General features: G+C 43.5%; 2 pseudogenes; both read right to left on the bottom strand.

Moving 5' to 3' along the window:
• The window catches only part of LOC143390067 (potassium voltage-gated channel subfamily KQT member 3-like), a 67800-nt pseudogene extending 63422 nt beyond the window's left edge, over positions 1–4378 (bottom strand).
• Positions 4379–18493: 14115 nt separating this feature from the next.
• On the bottom strand, positions 18494–18988 carry LOC143390125 (ubiquinol-cytochrome-c reductase complex assembly factor 3 pseudogene; annotated as a pseudogene).
• Positions 18989–22722: the final 3734 nt, after the last annotated feature.

The raw sequence follows: 22722 nt of genomic DNA on the forward strand, positions 1-22722 counted from the left end.
CCAGTAAATAGATGGAGCTATGTGAAATAAACCAACCCCAAAAAATCAAAGGCATAATGTTCTCTCTAATATGTGGATGCTAACCCACAACAAGGGATACTACCACCATTCTTTGTGGCCCCTTTCATTGCTGCTGTTTTCACAGTAATTGAAACCATTTATTTGCACACAGATGGTTCACACTAGACAACTTCTTGAGAGATGAAACAATGCTTAATTCTTTATTCCAGTGTGTGCCTGGAACCTAGCTGCACTGAATACATATTTTCCATTAAGTTTCTCAAAGCCAAGTAATTTTCCCCTAAAAATCCCAAAGGCCCTTTCTCATCATTCCCTTGTCCAGTTACTAGGTAAAGCCTGTGGCTATGTGTAGAAAGATCTCCTGGGCTTTAGAAGATGGGGTGGGGTGGGGTGAAATTTTCACAGGAAATGCACAAGAGTCATGGGTGCAGAGCCCAGAGCAACTGCAAGGTTAGACATCCACAGTTCTTTCTGCTGTAAAATCTGAGCCCTCCCCCACAGTGCTCCAACACTGTAAACACAGCTCCTTGAACTGAGGGGTCAGCAGGTAAAGCTACATTTCCTTTGGTAATCTACTCTAAAACCAACTGGCCATTAGCTCCCTCAAGTAGCAATCTGTCCTGCCTTATATGAATCATTACTTTTTTAAGTGCAACTTATTGGTGTTCTTGAACAAATCAGTTTTACATTTATTCTCTAACTATAAATGATGCCATTAAGTCCTTCTAAGTGCATGAGAGAAGAGGTGGGGAGGGGAGAGAAAGAAAGTCATTATGCAAAGCCGTGAGACAAACAATTGGCCCAGAGTGGGAAATGTCAGCCTTCTGTTATTCTCTCATAGGCCTCTCTAGACTCCGTTTATAAAGTACATCATCTCTGAAATCCACCAAGTTTCTGTAATGAAGCATTCCACAAAAAGCTATGACTTAGGTGAAATACCACAGCTGCACCTAACTCCACATAGATAACCCTATACTATGTATAACCATGCAGCCCATGCCCAATAGTCCAGGTGACTCAAGACATAACTACCTGCTCCAAAAATGCTGGAGGCAAAAGGCTGGCACCTTAAAAACACACCTCAGGTACCCTGGATGATTCTACTGCAGCACTCACACCTCATTTTTGGAAAGCCCTATAACTCAAGTCTGAGGGCAGTGTCACAGAGTCAATAAATTCTAAACATAATCCTCATTAAAAAATACTCCCACACATTTACTGAGTACCTAGTATTACAGGCATTTTCTAAATGATGGTATGGTCCTCATTTATATTTTTAAAAGTATAAAAAGATGCTTTGATACATTATGAGAACATCACCTGAAATAAATCAAACTAATATGTCAAGAAACAACAAAAAGGGGCTAGGGTATAGCTTAATGGTAGATCACGTCCTTACCATGTGCAAGGTCCCAGGTTCAACCTCCAGCACCAAAAATACTATAAACCAACAACAGTCAAGAAAAACCTCACAAAACAAAATGAAACCACAACTTAAAACATTCTCTGATATGTTAGTCCCAAATAAGAACAATTCCATAATGTCATCTTTTGTTTCATTATGCCAACCATCTGGAAAAAGACATAAACATATCATTTACATGCCTATTTATGCTCTTAACATTCACATTCATACCACACTCACCATTCACCACAAATACCAACTATGTATCTAATAATAATGAAAGCAAATAAAATGCACTGAAACACATTCTACATGTGCTCTTAAGGTTTAGCATGTGTTTTTACCCTTCAAAACAACCATATGAGCTAAAAACTACAATTATCTTATTTCCTAGCTACAGTTTGGTTCAATGACCCCTCCAAACACACTGTCTTTATCTTTTTTACTTTGGTTTATGTCTCTTATTTATTATCAATAATCAGGTTCACTATAGATTATTCTGTGACTGGGAAACAAGAGCACCAAAGAACTGAAAATATACCATCCTTTTCACTAACAAGCTCTGGTTTGCAACATTAATTCACAAATAGTAAAGGCAGCAGACAGCTCCCATGAAAGGAGAAGGAGATACAAATGCAAACACATTATAATCTGAGAAGCAATTAGGTCTCTAACTTGGAAAGTTAGGTATTTCCAGCTAAATATAGAATGGTGCATTTCCAGTGCCATTAACTTTAGGAAGACCACAGCTAATTTCATTGAATCCATAAATAAAACCCACTCTGTGAACATTACATAATTCACCCCTCAGCCTCTCATTTCCTGGACAGCAATCAATTCTTGAAAGGCAATCAACTTCTTTCTCCCCATGGAACAGGAAAAAAATTCTAGTGATGCTGTGTACACACCAAGACATATTCACTAAAATCGTCTCTTTGTGATTTTTGTCTCCCATCTAATTATAGATGAAATATGATTTGCATTCCTTGTTCAAGTGTGATATATTTAATAGATTATTCCATATCAGTTTATTCAGTCAAGTCAGAATGACAGTAACAATGTTAATCAGGGTTAGGCCTACGTATCAATTTTAAGCTTCATATAGTTCAATGAAATTATCAAGAGTTGCGGGACACCATCAATATGTTTTGCTCTCTGTGTCAAGAGATTCAGAGTATTTGTTGATTTCTCCTTCATGTTCTATTTCACTCATAGTGGGGGAAGAGAATATGTGCAACATATGTGCTGAAACTCGGCCGCACACGCTCCATGGTGGGGATGCTGAGGGCCCAATCTAAGAAGAAGGATGCTATCTTGCTACCTGGAGCCTTGACACCAGCTAAGCCATCAGGTCACATTTCCCTATTCTGCTTGGAGACTGGAAAACCCAAGCCCCTCTGTGAAGGAACTTATCTTCTCCAGCCACCTCATCCTCTCATTTCATCCTCTGGAACTCATTTTCCCTCAACTCCCCTTCTTCCAAATCAGGGCAACTGTCTCTCTCAAACACTTTGTGATAGCACATAACCTTCTCCACTGTTCAACTTGCACTGATAACTCCCTCCATTTGTTACTAATTAAAATGTGGTTCTTTTATACAGGGTCTCAGTACCCCATCTCAAGATCTTGCTATTCATTCTTCTAAACCTTACAGCTTATAGTTCATTGCTGGTGATGATGAAACTATCCTAACTCCTGGCTAAAACTATAACATGAGTTTTCTAGCCTCATGGAAAAGAAATATACATCCTGTGCCTAGTCTACCTCTTTGAGCTGAGCAAACTGTCTCCCTTCTCTATCGTTTCATTGCCTACAAAAGTGAAATGCATTCTACTGCACTACTGTAAAGCGGAATGAGCTAATGTAAGTGCTTAACAAAGTACCTAGCACAAGGTAAGTGCTAAATGTTCTTTAACCTACGCTCATTCTTTCTTTCAGCTTATAATCTGACATGACAAGAAGAGGGCTGGTAGCTTAGATGTGATCAAACAGCCATCTGGGGCCATGGTCAAGATTAAAGACACTAATTCTACCATATACCTTTCCATCAATCACTTGTCTGATAAACCAAATATTCACTAGAAAATTGCCAACAGAGTATTGTACCAAATTCTGCAGGTTTTAGAGGAGATAGAACTAAAACGTGGTACCTACACAAAGGAATATAAAGTCTGATTTAAAAAAAAATGTCTTGTATAATTACAATAGAACTGATGAGACACTGTGATGACAGTAATCTCCAAGTGGGGCACTGAAAGATCTGGACAATTAAGAAATATTTAAGCTCACACTTGCTAAGATTCAACTTACTTCTCTGGCCAGTCATGGATCCTGAGAATCTGTTATTTGGCTCTGGGCCTCAGTGAGCAATGGACAGTGGTGGGAGTGTGTTCAAGTTCAAGGTATGCTACAACAGGTGATTGAGAGTACTTACCGAGGGTCAATTCAAAACAATCTAGAGGTCAAGGACCAACAAGATGACCTTAAACACATGTCTTTAAAATGGAAAACAGTTCCTTGAAAATAAAAACAGACTTTTCATGTGATCTAGCAATTTTACTTCTGTGTGTGTGTGTGTGTGTGTGTGTGTGTATATACACACACACACACATACACATACATATATAGATATCTACATATGTACGTACACACACACAGAAAACAGAAAAGAGGATTGCAAAGAGACTTGCACATCCATGTTCATAGCAACATTACATATACAATAGTCAAGAGGCAGAAGCACACCTCACATGTAAAATAAAGAATGAATGGGTAAACAAAACGTGGTATAGACACACAAGGAAAATGTTTTCAGCGGGCCAGATAGACCAACAGACAGCGCCCAGCGAGACAAGGCCGGTGGGGAGCCCGGCGCCGCCAATGGGGCCAGAAGGGCAGAAGGGGGGAGGGGGCGCTTACCTCCAGCGCTTCAAAAATGACAAAGTTGGTCATGGCAACTTGATGTCCTCTTCGGGCAAGGTGGACTCGCGCCGCTTCCTCCGCGGGGGTCTGGGCAGGGACCAGGCGGAGGACGGGGGCTTCCCATTGTCTTCCTTGCTGTCGGAGCACGAAGACGAGGGGAGCGAGGGTGCCGGGTCCAGCCAGCCCCGCCGCCGCCCGCTGCGCCGGCCCCCAGACCTCCCCAGGAGCGCCTCTACAGGTCTCGCTGTCTGCCGCTTTTTGCGGAGTCCATGGCCTGAGCCCGGGCATCCATGGCTCTGCCACGCCGGGGTCCCAGCGCTCGCCGCCCGCGCGCCACAAGCTTCGGCCGCGGCCGCACAAAAATATTGACACGGAGCCCTCCCTCCCATGGCACGGCATCCCTCCGCCCCGCGCAGACGCTCGCTGCCCGCACCCGCCGGCGGGCCCGCAAAGGTCGCCGAAAAGTCGGGGCGCGGAACCTTCGCCCGCCCTGGCGCCGGAGAACGTCCCCGCCGCTGCTCCTGCAGGAAACTCTCTGCCCGGCCGCAAGAGGTCCAAGCCTCGCAGCCAGCGACGGCCGGGGCCAGGCAGCCGGAGCCCAGGGCGCATGCTGGGGCGGCCGAGCCTGCGCACTGGGGGTAGCGGGGCACCGCGCGGGTGGTGGGGGGAGAGTGGCAGGGGGCGATGGGGACGAGCGGCGGGGGCTGGGGGGCCGCGCGCCGGGGCGGCGGCATCCGGGGGGCCGCGCGCCGGGGCGGCGGCATCCGGGGGGCCGCGCGCCGGGGCGGCGGCATCCGGGGGGCCGCGCGCCGGGGCGGCGGCATCCGGGGGGCCGCGCGCCGGGGCGGCGGCATCCGGGGGGCCGCGCGCCGGGGCGGCGGCATCCGGGGGGCCGCGCGCCGGGGCGGCGGCATCCGGGGGGCCGCGCGCCGGGGCGGCGGCATCCGGGGGGCCGCGCGCCGGGGCGGCGGCATCCGGGGGGCCGCGCGCCGGGGCGGCGGCATCCGGGGGGCCGCGCGCCGGGGCGGCGGCATCCGGGGGGCCGCGCGCCGGGGCGGCGGCATCCGGGGGGCCGCGCGCCGGGGCGGCGGCATCCGGGGGGCCGCGCTGACTGCCCCCGACCTTCCACGCCCACCTCCGACTTCCCAGGATACTTGCTCCTTGACCCGTGGGAGGAGCCCCAGGGCATTTCCCCTGGGCTACCGGTGGGGTCAGAGGAGGACGCTCGGGGCCAGGGCGTGACCAGGCGTTACAGAGGAAGCCTGGGAGGCCTGCTCCAGCAGCGCGAGGCCTCGCAGCGCTCCTACAAACATATTCTTCAGTCTCTGCCATATGAAGCCAATGAAAGATGCCTGCTGGTGACCAAATGATGCTCATGCAAAAAAGTGGTTCTGAAAATTTTAATAAGACTTATGTTTTTAAAAATTGTGTCTTTATTTCTTCTCAGGAAATGTTTTGAATTCAAAATTTCATGTGACGTGATCAAGTGTGAAAATTGATGGAAGATCATATGAAAAAATTTCAAATGACTCTTTAAAGCAACCAATGAGAGAACAGGGTTGTTTTTTTTTTTACTGATTGTAAACCCCAGTGTCAATTTTTAATGGATTTGAGAGATGACTCCTGATGAGTTATGATTTTTATATTTATTTTTAAAGAGCAATATAGATCTGAAACAGATCCAGCTAAGATACCATCCTGGTTGAAGAAAGTATCCACCCTCTGGAATTACACAAAACATACACTAGATACTGGGGACATGCCCTAGTTCAGTTCCCAGCAACACACACATATATACACACACAAATAACAATAATAATTAGTAAAAATAATAAATTCTAATCCAGATCCAGTTACAAGCCTCCTATTCACAAAACTTAGTAATTAGTTTGTGTTTCTGCCATGTTCAAGGCCTTTCGTGGTCTGATTCCTGTTGCCTCTCAAACTCCTTTGTTTCAGAATGTATTTTTCAGTGCATCCTAAGCTAGCTCTTTCCAGAACACCTCCATACCCTTGCCCATGCTGATCCATCAGTCCAGAATCTCCTTTACTGCCATCCAGACTTATGAATTTCCATTCACCTATCAAAGCCAACTCATCTCAGAAGTGAATATGGCCCCTCAGTTAAATCCAGCTGTAAAGAAGTTGGTTGTTTTTAATGAGTGGGTTTCAGGCAGCACGTACAATGAAGACAAGCACACAAACAAAAGAACCCCACAGTACACGGTGTTCTTTTCCCTCCTGACTGGGCTTCTCTGCCTGCAGCAATAGCTGAGTGTGAGTCAATGTGAACATAGTAAAACCGTTGTTGTCCAACCTGTCTCAGGAAAGGCCACCTTCCCCATAACTGCCCTTGCTGAAGTTCCTAACTGATCCTGCTGCCCGGAATGTTTCAGATGGTCACCTGCCTACCTTACACTCCCAACCCACTTCTCAGAGAGCCGCCTGCATGGCTGGACTGCCTGCATCTCACATTCTGGGCCACTGGCATTGCCTGCGAGGTACTCTTTCTGTTGGGCCTCTGCAGATTTCTGTATGTGGCGCAGCCTCCGGTGCCTAAGTTTCTCCTTCAGGGAGGACTCTCCCTCCATGCCCCCGGCCCATCTGGACACAGCTTTTGTCTCTTCCTTCAGTGTTCAGCTGTCCCCACCCCTTGGCCTCAGTCACGGAGCTCTTCTGTGTACCTGCTCTTCCTCCACCCCAGCCAGGCCTTTTCTTCTCCTTTAAGCTCAGTGGGTCAAGTTGACTTCAATATTACTCAAAACTTTTGCTACAAAAAATTATACCAATAGATGTGTACTTGGGGGCAGTTGTTAGCAACCTCATTCTGGGAAACCAGCTCCTGTACGCATCTTTCCTATCTTTTTAGGTTGCCTTTGCTTCTGGTTGAGATGTAAAGAGGCGGGCTGGAGTTAGCAGCAGAGCAGATGGCCCTGGGGACCCTGTGGGCTCACACGCTGGTGGAGGTAAATAGGAGGGAAGGAATTTTGTGGGGTGCTAACTGGGGAGAGGCTCTGGTCTGGCAGTCACACTACACAGGCTCGACTCTGGACAGTCTCTGCACCTCTGAACCTCAGTGTCCTCTCCTACAGTCACCCTGCCATTGTTCAGGGAGTAAACTGAGAGCTGCAGTGAATGTCCTGGCCACAGGTGTTTGGAACACGCTCCTCTGTCCATTTGTTCCTTGTTTCTCAATCAGCCAAGATGAAGCACCGACCCTTGACCAGGCTCTTGGAAGCCTTCTTGCCTGTCTTCCTTTGTAGACATGCTGAACACAAAGTCATTTTCACAAGGATGTTAGAGGGAATGAAACCGCAGCAGTTCCGCCAGGATGGAGCTCTACCCTGAATCTAAGGCTACCTGCCTTGCCTAGGAGACACCAGCCTCCTGTCTGAACAAGCTCAGAGAGAGCAGCTTCAGTGTGGTTCCCATGGGATAAGGGGAGCCCCCACAATGCAAACCTCTGTACCACTGCCAATGCAGTGTGTTAGCTAAAGGGTCAGAAGAACATGGTTCCAGCCTGACCTGACTATTGGTACCCGCGTGGACCTGGACAGCCAAAATGTATCTATTGAGGTCAACTTGTGCCTGAAAATGTGTTAGGCATTGAGGATATTGTGATGAACAAAACATCAGGGTTTCTGTCCTCCCAGATCTCATGGTTAAAGGGCAAACCACTTAACTGCTATCAGCCTCAGTCTTTTCATTTGTAAAACGGGAATGATAATAATGCCAGTCTCATGGGTTTGCTCACAGAAAGGATGAGGCGACAGTTAAGCTGCTGAGAACAGTGGATTGCATGACATGAGAGCTTCAGTGATTGGCCACAGCCCTGAAGACTGGTGTATGTTTGCTTTCCTGGCCCTGGAGATACAAATATCAGAATCCAGTGAACAGAACTCTCTTTAGGACAAACTCCCATTTATCTGAATATCATTAGATATGTTTAAATAAACACAGAGAAAATGGCAAACTCAAAATGGTTAATTGTATGTGTCAACTTGATGAGGCCAAGAGATACCCAGATAGCTGATAAACCATTATTTTGGGGTGTGTCTGTGAGGATATTGCTAGAAGAGATTAGCAGCTCACTCAGTATATCTGCCTTCACCCACATGGCTGGGCTTCATATGATCCACAGAGGGTCCCTACCCCCACCCCCACAGAGCACAGGAGGACAAATTTACTCTCACTTCTTGAGCTGGGAGGTCCATCTGCTCTTGTCTCAGACATCCTGGTCCTCAGGCCTTAGGTCCCAGCTCTTACTGGCAGGCATTTGGGCTCTGGATCACACCCCTCACCTCTGGTTCTCTCGAGTGTGGCTGGAGCATGGTGGAAGTTTTCAGCCTCTGTGTTTGTGCAGTCAGTTTCCATAGCAGTTGTTCTTTTATGTATTTTTTGTTGTTGTTGTTGTTGAGGTGCTAGGGACTGAACCCAAGGCCTCCAGCATGACAGGCAAGCACTCTATCCTGGAGCTACATCCCAGCCCTCTTCCATATGTCTCTACATACATCCTAATGGTTCTGTTTCTCGGGAGAACACTGACAATATGGAAGGAAAAAAGGAATGACTGTGATATGTCCCTGCATTATTTGACTTGCTTCAGTGCTTATTTATTTATGTATTTTTTGTACCAGGGATTGAATCCAGGGGCACTTAACCACTGAGACATAGTCCCTGCCCCCATTTTATATATTTTGTTAGAGACAGGGTCTTGCTGAGTTGCTTAAGGCCTTGCTAAGTTGCTGAGGCTTGCTTTGAACTTGTGATCCTCCTGCCTCAGCCTCCTGAGTCACTGAGATTACAGGAGTGCACAACCATGCCCTGTTAAACATTTATTTTTTAAACAAAAAATAAATTTCAAAAAAGTTTAAAAAAATGTAAAGTAATCCAGATGTGGGTGGCACACATCTGTAATCCCAGTGGCTCAGGAGGCTGAGAAAGGAGGACTTCAAGTTCAAGGTCAGCCTCAGCAACCTAGCAAGGCCATAAGCAACTTAGTGAGATCCTGTCTCAAAAGAAAAAGTAAAAAAAGGAACCAGGCACAGTGGCGCACACCTGTAATCCCAGCGGCTCGGAAGGCTGAGGTAGGAGGATTGAAAGTTCAAAGCCAGCCTCAGCAACAACGAGGCACTAAATAACTCAGTGAGACCCCATCTGTAAATAAAATATAAAATAGGGTTGAGGATGTGGCTCAGTGGTAGAGTGACTTGAGTTCAATCCCCAGTAGCACCCACCCCCCGCCAAAAAAAAAAAAAAGAAAGAAATGTATAAAAAGGGCTGGGATGTAGCTATATAGTAAAGCACCCCTGGGTTAAATTCCCAGTGGTAATTGTTAAGTTCAGGGGCAGGGGTGGATGCTATACCTGTTAAAGCTATTCTGCTCTCTTTGTCCACCCAGGAGTGGGGTTCCTCCTCACTCAGAAGTGGGGTTCCCATACACGAGCTCTCCTAGACACCTATATTCTTCCCTCTTTCACCTTAGCCACCAATCAGAAATTAGGCTCCAGTTTATTTCAGGAAAGGGTACCTGACCCTTCTCTGGCCTGGCTAGGCTTCTCTTCCAAGTGACATGGTCCCCTCTCACTTCCTGTTTCCTCTCTTTAGATCCAGGCCAACTCCTCTCTTGCCTACTCCTTAGCCTCTAGCTCAGGATGGCGAGGAAGATTCCCTGGGGGGCTCAGGCTCAGCCTCCTGTGTGTTCTGCCTGCCCCAGGACAACCATCATCCCTCCTCTCAAGGGACTGCTTTGAGGGAGAAGGCAGAGCTTTTGAACTCTAAGGAAGCTCCCAGGTGTTAGGGTTAGGCTTGGTCCCTTACACTTTGAAGCATATTTCATACAAATGAAAACCAGGAAAGCACAGGAGGAAACACTTACATCCGATAAAATAGACTTTAACTCACCAGCTATTGTACAATGTGTACCCGAGATAGCCTCCAGGATGTCTGTGGACCCCCTCCCTAGTGAAGCTACCACAACTGTGGCAAATTATTTAAAACAACCATTTGAAGTATCTGGAAATTGTCCTCAGGCATACAATGAATGAAAAAAACCCATTGAATCAAGAAAATCTACTAACTTGTAATAAGAACAATGAGCCTCTGGCCTTCAGCCACAGCCTGCTTCTCCCTTGCCCTCCTTGCTGACCCCTGCTGCACTGTGAAAGGGGCTCCATTCTGGGTGGGTGCAGCCAAGACATAGATCCCCTTCCTGGACTCCCAGCTGAGGACTGCTGCATTACCTGGGTTGGGGGCAGGCCACTGCACTTCTCCCCATCTGGCCCCAGCCCAGCCCAGGCAGTAGTGGTGCTGAATTCTGGCCAGGGGGAGAGTGGTCAGGAGAACAAGGATTCTGAAGCTCTGCCCAAGGGAACTGACTTCATCAGGACAGAGTGTGGTGAGAGTCAAGTCTGCAGGCACTGAGAAGGCGTGGAGATTCGGGTGGTCAGCAATTAAGAGGACACTCTTCACTTCACAAGAACAGGCTAGACCACAGTCCAGCTAGGTATTCACCAGGAGAGCCAGAGCAAAAGGGTCATCTTAGTGTCACACCTCAAAAACTTGTCTCAAAACCACCCTGCAAAGGCACATGAATTTAATTGCTCCAGGGCATTGCCAAAAACAGATGAGCAGTCATCTGGCCATTAGTAGGAATTAACAGTTGAAAGTGAGACCTGCAGAGAGGCTCAGCAAGGAGAGTCAAGAGGAAGCTTAACCCATGGGATCACTTGAGCCAGGGTTTGGAGATCTGCCCTGCTGTCTTCCCTAGGAGCGGTTTGTTTGCTCGAGGCTGTAATTGCTGAGCATCAACATCAGAGACTGCATGCACACTAAGAGAAACTGTTTCCACTACCATAGTCATGCTTAGTCACAAAATAAATAAACAGGAAATCAAAGCCCAGGGAAGGATGAATGAGGGGACTCAGCATCTAGAGTTACTGTGATACATAAACGAACATGATCAATTTTTAACAAGAAACTACCATAGAAGAGGGTCAAAGAAGCAGGAGAGTGTCATCCATCCATAGCAGTATTAGAAGCAGGTGACAGAAACTGCTCATGAGAGGGCCCAGATGTCAAATTAGCAAAGACTGGAGCAGCGTTATACATGTGTAAATAAAGCAAACTCCACTTAAGGAAGTAAGGGAAGGTATGAGGAAAATGTCTCATTGAAGAGAGAATACCAACAGAGACAGAAAGGGGAAAAAATGAATCCAATGAAAATTCGGAAGAAGTACAATAACTAAAAAAAAAAAATCATGGTAGGGACACAATGGTAGATTTGAACTGGCACAAGAAAAAAATCTGTGAATCTGAACACAAATTGACAGTTTACATAATCCCCCAGAGAGAGAAGAAATAGTGTCAGAGAATGGGAACACCATTAAGTGCACCACGTGATGAGAGGGCCTGAAAGGAGAATGGGAAAGAAGCTGGAAAAATATTGGAAGAAATAATGGCATAAAACTTCCCAGATTTGAGGAAAACCATTCATCTCAATGACACCCAGTAGGACCCTGTGCAAAGAGAGCCCCAGCAGACCCATCAGAATTAAACCACTGAAAAACAAAGAAGAGAGCAGAAACCAGCAAGAGAAAAGCTGCTCATATTCACCAGAACTAGAAGCTCTCGCTCCCAGAAGGCAGTGAATGACGTGCTCAAAGAGAAACATGGTCATCTGAGACACAGCCAAATGAAGGTGGGCCGTCCCCAGATATCCTAGACCCAGAGGTTGTGTGGCTGGCAGATCTGCCTGACAAGAGCTGCTAAAGAAATTTCCTCCAGCTGAAAGAAAGTGACCCCACACAGCACTTCCAGTCCACAGAAGAAAAGAAAGAACTCCGACAAAGGCAATTATGTAATTAGAAAAGACACTCTATAAGTATATTTTCCTTTCTTCTCTTAATTGATTTTAAAAAGCAATTGCATAGAACAATATATAATTGTATTGTTGAACCTACAACATACAAAAATGTAATTAGCGGGGTGAGGTGGTGCACGCCTGTCATCAAAATTTGGGATACTGAGGTGGGATGGTAAATTCCAGGCCAGGCCTGGCAGCATAGTGGAGACCCTGTCTCAAAATAAAAAATAGAAAGGGCTGAGATGGTGCTCAGTGGTAGAGCACCCCTGGGTTCAATTCCCAGCATGCCAAAAAGAAAAAAAAGAAAGAAAAAATTATTTGACAGCACAAAGGGAGCACACAGTAGCGAAGCTGTTGTAGGAGTAAGAAACCCCATCAGATTGCATCTCACATCCATAGGAACAGATGAGGAGAACCTCAAATGGTGAATAAGGAGTTCAATATAATGACTCTAAGAATATTTATTCTTATTTATTCTATCATCCCCATTGACAGACAAAATTGTGTGACAGTTATGGAAATTGTTAACATTGTAGTATTGACAGATATAATATGTGATGATTACTGTCTTGGCTGGGGGACTTTGTGCAGTGAGCAACTCGAATAACGCTACCTTCTGGCCTTGTACTCCCAGATCCCATTAGCATCCTGACAGGTGTTGGCTGAGTAGGACCCTGGAGCAGTCTCTCTGGGAATAGAATTATATGTTTATAATTCTAACAGGAAGTATCATCCAGCGGGGTGGACAACCTGGAAGGAATTAGGCAAAGAGGGAATGAAGTGAAGTGGGAAGGAGGGACCGAGTTCAGTGTGCTTGGATGCTGGATGGACTCATGAGGTAGAAGGCCCAGGGCTGGTCCTCATTGCCTTTCAGAGGAATCCCACAGCTTGAAGTGGACAGGGAGTGGACTCTCTGTGCTGCAGCCCACCTTGCCCACAGCAGGGTTGCCGTGGGACAGTGACAAGAGCTCAGTGCCTTCGCCAAGAGCAGAACCAACAAGGGCACAGCAAGCAAAGCCTCTGTGCCTGCCCACCAGCCATGGTACGTGCCCTCCTGGGGAGGGAGGCCCACAGGGAGCAGTCCTGGTGCAGCAGATGGCATAGCAGCAGCAGCAGCAGCACAGAGGTCCTACATGTGTGGCAGTGACTTCCTTGAGGTGTCACCTCCATCTTCGTGAAACTGTCCCAGGAAACTGTCCGTTCCTGAGGGTGATTTTGTAACCTCCCCCGTGGCTTGCCCTCTGGAATACCTGCTGAGAAAACAGAGGGAGATTGAGGTGCAGTTGCAGAGTAGAGCCCGCTGCTTCCTCCTATTTATATGTGGGCATTAACAAACAGTGCTTCTAATCATTTTCAATTATCATATGCTCCCATAGGCCTGATTTTCAAGGAACTTCATTATTTTAGGCTGAGATATCTATGACAGTGTATTTGGCAGAATAACTCTGTCCAGTCAGTCATTGTGCATTACACTACAGAAACCACCCCTGAATGCTGGAACCAAATTCCAGTTGCTACAGAGCTTGGTTGCTTGCCGTGTAAGTGCCTGTGCCCCATGGTACATGGAAGAAGGCAGTGCTGATTTTGTCATTCTTTTCAGTGACATTTCTGTTATTGGGCATATGTAATTTTATTTTGAAACCACAACTAACTAGAAGTTGAAAAGCAGTACTTAGGTTTAGGATCTCAGATCCAATACAGACTGAAAATTGAGTTTTCACAAAAATAACATTATTCTATTTTTCTTCTGGAGGGTTCTGTTGTGCTCAAATTTTCCTTGTTATAGATCTAAACTACCATTGACTTTGCTCAAAATTTGTTTTATAGCTATCAACTATAATGTTTGTAACCTTCAGTTTTATTTCCAACCTCAACAGTAGTAAATAGTTTTATTTTAGGAAGTTGGTTTTTCTCAATTATCATTTGAATGTACATTGATATATTTGTAATCATGGTGGAATTCTTCAGATCACTATGGAGCTGCAAGTTCATGATTCACATTCATTATTCAAAAAATATATGTGTGGATCTCTGTCATATGCTTAATGTGTAATCAAAATGGAGAGCATTCCATCTATGAATGTCAAAAGCCCAGTATACATTGTTATCTGCCAGAGATATTTTGTGAAATTTGCAAAAGACCAGCTTAATGGGACTTCCACTCTTTCTTCATTTATAGAATTTTGATTAGAGAAAACATCTGCCCTCCCAAAAAGGAAGGAAGGAAGGAGGCTGGGATGAAGGGAGAAAATAGGAAACAGCAAATACCTAAATGCCATTTTCAATAAGTTGCTTAAAATGAGATGGACTAGCTCTGAGTTCTGCTTTAGGGTTGTTGTCATAAGATCACATGAAGGAATAGCTGTTAGGTTTATTGGGGATTTTTTTAAATTAAATGATCTTTTACTGATCTAATTTGGGCCCCTCAATGGTCAGGTTTTCTTTTTATTCTTTCAAAATGGAGTAATGTCCCTGATCTGACTTTTTCTGCTCACACATAGAGCCTGTACCTTTTTTTTAAACTTAGAAATATTTTCTCTCATCCGTAGAAAAAAAGATGGAATGGTTTAGACAGCAGAAAAGGAATGGTGAAAAAGTATCTCAGTCAGTAATAATGAAATCCCAAGTGATTTGTACTTTTCCTTTTCTGACTTCTGGGTTCTGTTTTCTACCAATGGATTCAGAAACTGCACTGTCCGTCATGGGTAAACAGAGCTCTTCCAGGTTTCAATTCTGTATTATGTCAAGCTTCCCTTAGAAAGTAGGATTACGTTTTACAGATATCATGAGGCTTCTGCTTAGGCTGGACTACATCTAACACACTTCTGCTTTCACAGGTATTATCTGAAAAACAACATGGAGATAGAAGTGCTTTGTTCAGATGAGGATGCTCAGGAGTTGTTGCGAGAGGGTCAAGTTTCCCTCCTTCAGCTCAGTACTGTGGAAGTTGCCACCCAGCTCTCCATGCAGAGTTTTGAACTCTTCTGCAACATTGAGCCTACTGAATATATAGATGATTTATTTAAACTTAAGTCACAATCCAGCTGTCACAACCTGAAGAAATATGAAGAAGTCATTAACCAGGAGACATTTTGGATGGCATCTGAAATTCTTCTAGAGACAAACCAGCTGAAGAGGATGAAGCTCATTAAGCATTTTATCAAGATAGCATTGCACCTTAGGGAATGCAAGAATTTTAATTCAATGTTTTCAATCATCAGGTAAGAGCACATATCAGTCTTCAGATTCAGTGTATGTTACAGATTAGAAATCATCTCCTTCTAGGGACATCATATATTTTTTTAAAATGTGGTAGTTTATAAATGACTGAGGTTTTAAACACCATGCTGGTAATCAAACCCTTGCTAGATTGCCATTAACCCTCAGTGAGCAGTTATTTTATCTGATTCTTAATCCTTACCTTCAAGAACCTCTCATAAGTTGGTTTGGAGATTGAACATTTGAAATCCATCACATTTTATTTTTTTTTAAACTTGGACTTATAATTAAATTAATAAATATAAAATCATTCTAAAATTTAAGGTTTATATTGGCCCTGTTTATAAAAGATACTCTTTATGTGAAAATTCCTTATAACTAATTTTGATCAAAAAATATTAATACAGAAAAAGAGCTCTTTGGAAACAAAAAAAAATTTACTGATGTTCCTGATTTATATTTCCACTGTGTTAATATGGGTCTTGTGTTTTAGGCAATCTAAATATTCTCCTTATATGGATACTTTCTTATGTTAGAATAGATGATAATTCTCTTCCCCATAGCTCTCCATGTTCCTTCCTCCTCCTGCCCTTTACATTGAAAGGGTGGGTGTCAATCATTAGTAAAAGAGCTAAGAATTAGTTTTCTTTTGAGGAAGATCTAAAAGTTTAATCAAGTAGTAGAATTCACTCACTCAACAAATGACTGCTTTTCTTTGTATACATTTCAGGCATCTGTGCATTTTGTGTGGGTGTCAGTTCTAGGCCCTTGTTAAATGGTGGATATGTCTCAATTCATTTCTCATTTGGTTGTTAGGTGGTAGTGGAAGTCAGCTAAGATGTTCTGGCTCTGGGTATTAACCAGTACCTCCTCTTCTCTTGAGAGTGAAAACGGTAATTAGAGAATCAAGGCACCACTGACCCATGGGATGATTCCTCTCTTTCCCACCCCAGTTTTGCTTCATCTCAAAAGATGAAGGAAATGGGAGAATTCCTCCAATGTCAGGTGCTCCATCTGAGTGATTATTTTTCTAAGCAGTGTTTTCTTATTGTTTTTTGTTTTGATTTTGGTTTTGGTTTGGGTGTTTTTTAGCAAAATTTCAGGGAGGGATTTAAATCTTGCTTATTAGAATTTGTAGATTTTGTTTATAAAAATATATTTCATATAAGAATATGTTAAATCTTTTAAACCCAGGTGTAAACTCTAAATTAGTAAATACCTGTTTATTATATAGTTGTAAACATACTTCAGTTAGGAGCACTTATAATACATATATATATATATTCTAAATATTTATACATAAAGATAATATATTTAGGAAATATATCTACTGTGGTGTCTTTAATACATTATAGAAAAGAAAAAAGCAAATCCTGAGAAAGTTTGCTTTTCTTTTCTGTTAAACATATCAAGACAAGCCTCTTCCTTGAGATTTTCACAAATATTTTAGTAACAAAGGAGAGTTAAGGACATGGTGAACCTGGAGAATTATGTGGAAGAAAATTAACTATTTTTATTTTTTTTTACACCATAAAGATCACAACAAATGTATTGAACATGACTCTACAATCCAGCAGCTGAAAAAAGCACCAGCATTCATCTCTGATTATAAACTGTTCATCACAGTGTTATACAACTTTTATTTATTGTTTTGACTCAATTCAATAAAAGCAGTGTTTTCTGTCAATTGCAGTCTTGCTTGGGAACCACAGGGTATAAAACAAAGGAAGGGCCGGGGTTGTGGCTCAGGGGTAGAGCGCTTGCCTAGCATGCATGAGGCACTGGGTTCAATCCTCAGCACCACATAAATAAAGTCCACTGATAAGAAAAAAAAAAGAAGCTGGAGGGTGTAGTTTGTTAGTAGAGCATGTGCTTAGCATGCCTGAGGACCTAGGTTCAAACATCTCCAGCACCAAAAATGAACAGGGGAGTGACCTGACTACAATGGGGCTGCAACCCCAGTGATTTATCTCATTCTCAGTGGCATTTCCCATAGGTCCTATAACTGGATTCAGAACTACAGTGTGAACCTTTAGAGGGGAGAGGACCCATTACATTGCTATGTCAGGCCCTTTACATTTCTAAATCTATTCCCCCACACCCTATCTAGTATTGGGATTGAACTTGGGGCCTTGCACATGATAGGCAAATGCTCTACCACTAAGCAATATTGTAGTCCTTTTCATTTTTATTTTGAGACGGGAGTCTTGACTAAATTATCCAGGCTGGCCTGGAACTTGAGATCCTCCTACCTCAGCCTCCTCAGGCGATGGGATTACAAATGTGCACCATCATGCAGGCTAGCCTATTTTTATTTGAGGTATCCAGAATTGAACCTAGGAGTAATATGAAGGAACATTCCCAGCCCCTTTATTTATTTATATTGTTTGGTACAGAGGATTGACCCCAGAGGTGCTTTTTACTAAGCCACATTCTCAGCCAGGGTTTCACTGAGTTGCAGAGGCTGGCCTTGAACTTGTGATCCTCTTGCCTCAGCCTCCCAGGTCTGTTGGATTACAGGTATGAGCCACAGAGTTAGGGATAATCAATTGATAACCCTGGAGATAGTTATGACCTTTTACAAAATAGGGCAGACTCAGGTTTTGTAACATTCGGGAGTTGAACCAGATCTTGACTAAAAGTATGCTTCTTTCACCACCCCTAGTAAATCAGCCTCTCTAAACCTCTTTAACCAGAGATTAAGTAATGGCCACAGAAGGCATATATGTGCTAGATGCCCCTCTTCAACCTCCCTCAAAGAACAGATGTCATCTATGAGTATCCATTGCTAACAAGCTTTTCCAGAATAGTTTCGATTTCGGGAATGTCGCTTGGTTTTCCCCAGAAGTAACGCTTACATAACAAGACCTGTTTTGAAAATGTGGTTACTAAGCCCATAGAACTTCACACAATGGGGTGGGGTAGGCCGGAGCCCTGCTCAGCAGAGCTCCCCAAGCCGGCTTGAGCGATGACCCGCACATCTCTCTCAGCACCAGTAGGCGTGCGACTGCACGGCTCACTTGGGAGCCACAGAATTTATTGGTTCTTTCTGTTCACCACAACCGACCCCGGACACGACTTTGGCGGATGATGTGGACGTTAAAGCAATCAGCGCAGAGTTGGAGGGGGTATGATGCTCACCCGGCGGCCGCTCTCCTGGACCTGGAGTGCGGCATCCGAGGTCCGGATTCCCCGCCGGTTTCACGGAGCTGAAAGGCTGCTTGTGATCTGCGCTCAAACCAAGGTCGTAGCGCCCACTCGGACAGGTCTGGCATCAAGCTGATCTCCCGCCGCCGCCGCCAACCAACCAGTTCTTCCTCCACGCTACGTTCTCCTGCGTGGCCGCGGCCTCCTGCAGCGTGGCCATCACTAGCTGCTGGTTCCTCTTCCCTTCATCCCTGGGTCGAGGGTCCTGCTCGGGCATCTCCTTCAGCATCTCCTGCTTCCGCAGCTCTCCTGGGGTTACCAGAGCAAAGAGCGCGGGACCCCACGCCAGCCCCAGCGCCCAGCACCGCTACTCAGAAAATTAACTATTTTTAATATAAGAATGAATCCATAGAAGGAAAAGATTTTGATTGCCTAAAATGTAGTCTCTTTAAGACTAACAATAAAAAGATAATCAAGACTCATATTAATATAATGAAAAAATAAATCTAGAGTATCAGCATGTTTTATGTTTTCAAAGAGCTCTTCTGCATTAATGTTATATGATCTGTTTAGGACAGGAAATGGAGATGTGTTGAGGCATTTTACAATGATGGTCTTGGGGAAAGTACACATTGTATCCTAAACAATTAGCTTTTCATGTGATTCAGCTAACACATTCTTCACTTATTTATGTATTCCTTTATTTAGTTGTGATTGGAAACAATGCATTTCTTTTATTTATTTATTTTTATTTGTGCTGAGGATGGAACCCAGGGACTCACATGTCCTAGGTAAGCACTCTACCACTGAGCCACAACCCCATACTCCTAATACATTCCTAATGTTGAAAAATGAGTAGCAAAATTCCAAAGAGACACTCTTCAGGTGTTATTTCTTATTGTCTTGGAGACAATCTTCAGTTCAATTTTTCTCTGCTGCACTTATCACTCTAAAAATTAAAAACAAGATTAATGAGTTTGAAGTTTGGAAAAAATCTTACTTTCAAGTCTACTCAGTTGTTTTTATTTTTTTCCCAATATTGGAATTCAAACCCAGGCCATGGGTATATGCTAGGCAAGCACTACTGAGTTTTGTCTCCAGCCCAATTTCTACTTTTCATAGGGAGGGTGATGTGGATTGAACTCAGGGGCTTTCAACCACTGAGTCACATCTACAGTACTATATGGTATTTTATTTAGAGATTCACTGAGTGGCTTAGCACATCACTTTTGCAGAGGCTGGCTTTGAACTCATGATCCTCAAGTCTCAGCCTTCAGAGCTGCTGGGATTGCAGGCGTGTGTCACTGCTCCCAGACCCAGTGTCCCTTTATGGGTTATAATAGTAGTGTAATTCAAAGCCAAGGGAGCTAAAAATACTCAAGTTATGCATTGGTTTCTGCATCATTTCATAGCTTTTATGACAGTATACATACACTTATGACAGTACACAGACACACACACACACACACACACAAACACAGATGTATGTGTCCCTTTTTAACATTTAATTACATGATTTAGCTCCATCAGGTTAAACACTTACTTTAATGTTGTATTCACTTTGTTAATGAAACCCTACTTCAATGGTGATAATCCATGGCTACTTTCTTTGTTGCTGGTATTTGGTGGACTTCATTGTGATGTTGTGAACCTAGAATGTCTAACTTATGTCGTTTTATATCTCATGCAGATCATTCTTTGGCTCTCAGTGGTACTGTATATAATTTTTCAGATTCTGGTCACAGTGAAATTTCTTCATGATCCAGTCTTCTCAGCAATTCTTTCTTTGACTTTGTGCCAGTCTTGCTCTAGAGGCATCCTGTCAACATTGTGGAAACAAACTTTGGTGTGGCAGGACAGAATGGTGGACCATGACTAAACCCCATCTACCCCTGAGGGTAGATGGCTTTCCTTAGCATTCTTTCACATCCCTTCTTCCAAGTCTCTGTCTAGAAGGAGTTCCATGTGGACTACTAAGTATGGGTGACAGTATGCTATAGACCTCTTCCTTGATGTAAGCTGATTTCCTTAAGTATTCTTGTATTTACATTTGATAAACAAAAGTTTAGACATTCGAGTTTTATGACATCTGCGGTCTTACCTGCAAATACCAAGACTGATTTAAATGGAAAAGAGTTCCTTTTTTCCCTGAAAATTATTTTGCTTCAAGTTGTGATAACAATTTAAGGTTTTCAAAGTGTGCACTTTTTATGTGAAAGATGAATGAATAATAAAACTGATTTTGGAATTGTTTTCAAAACTTCAAATTAGTGACATATGACTACACTACTTCCCTAGAGTCTTGAAACTTTTACAAACACCCCTTCCCAAACATGCCTGAATGTGCACATATTCACACATAAACATTCACAGAATTTTTATCACTCTCAGTAAATACCTTTAGTTTCTATTTGGGTAAATCTGAAAGAATTAAATTAAAATATTGATTACAAATGTATTCACACTTGTACTGGAATAGAAATCTCCATTTGGGGTAATCTGAGAGGACTATGGAAGATTGGAGAGTTGGGAATTCGAAGCAAAGTCCTCTTAGAAAACTTATGAATCTCCATTTTCCTCCTAACTGGACCCTTCCCATGCACATTTAAATGTGTCCCAGAAGCTCCCATTAAGACACACCACTTAAAAAATAAATATTAAAAAATTCTCTCTCTCTCTCTCTCTCTCTCTCTCTCTCTCTCTCTCTCTCTCTCCCCACTCTCTCTTTAAAAAAAAAAAAAGACACACCACCATGGACACCATGTCTCCTCTTCGCATCTTTCCTATCTCATCTTCCTTCCAGAGCTACATATGCTGGCCCTCTCCTTTTATTCTCTCTCCCTCCCTTTCAGGTATCTCTAAACTGGCTTCCACACCATCATTCCATCTGTAGTATTAATGTCTCAAGGCCTCTACTCCACTAGGTCCTTTGACTATTTTGTAATTCTTCCTTAATTTATTGAACTGCATGTACAATGTTCAGTATTTCCTCCTTCTGAAAACATTGTCTTCCACTGCTGGTTTTTCTCCTGCTACTCTGGCCCCTCCTTCTCAGCCATATCTTCTGGCACAATCTCTAACAGGCCTTGGTTTCTGGAGTTTTTGTCTTGACTTTGCTCCTTTTCACTATATTCTCTTTTCCTAGGAAATCACACCCAAGCCTTGTTATCATCATCATATAAAACTTAAAAATCATATCTCCACACCAGATACTATAAAGTATCAGTCAAGATATCCAACTACCTATTTAGCACTGATCTTAGCATTTACCCCTGGTCCTTGTCCAACAGTCCCCACCTCAGTGAATGGTACCACAAACCTTCCACGCCCAGAAGCCTTGAAATGAATCATGTCATCTCTTACATGACACCCCATATTCACTTATAGCCCAATCCTGTCCATTTTGCCTACAAAGTATTCCAAATAATCTTTATCTTTAATTCACCATTGCTCTCCAAACATGTGATACATTCCCAGATCCACAGTAATCTTTTCAAGGCAAAGATGACTAAGCTTGCTTAAACATTTCTGGCTTACAAGTCATGCAAATCTATCCTGTGCCTGCTTCTTATGTGTTCCATTACTTCCCCCTTCAGCTAGAAAGATCTTGATCTTTACATCCTTGGACTTTCTGTTCTCCTTCCCATAGGCTCTTTAGGTAATTCCTGACCCATAGTATATAAGCTTCATAGAGCAGGGGCCTTACGCTTTTTACTGGTCACTATAATGCCTAGCACAGTGTCTGCTATTAAGTGCCTTAAAAATCTTTCCAATATATGAATATCTATGTTTGCTCAACTGGCTGAACACTTACTTGGAAATATATGCTAGGCAGTTGGAAATGCAAGACATAAAAGTTAGACATAGAAATGTGATTTGGGAACTGTCCTTATATACTCATAATCTGAGGAATGGGAAAATGAACATGAACCACCAGGGAATTTATGTAATACGAAAATGAGAAATTAAAAAATGGACTCTGAGGAGGACTCTCTTTGAAAAGGTATCTAGAAAGGCCAGAAAAGTAACTGTTATGTACTTAAAAGGCAAACTACAGTTGAGAATAAAATTTCTCATAAAGGAAAGTTTGACACTGGGTTACACACTATAATGAGACATAGAATATGAGCAATGCAGTATTGAA

Source organism: Callospermophilus lateralis, unplaced genomic scaffold, assembly GCF_048772815.1.
Source record: "Callospermophilus lateralis isolate mCalLat2 unplaced genomic scaffold, mCalLat2.hap1 Scaffold_89, whole genome shotgun sequence".
Classification (NCBI taxonomy): domain Eukaryota; kingdom Metazoa; phylum Chordata; class Mammalia; order Rodentia; family Sciuridae; genus Callospermophilus; species Callospermophilus lateralis.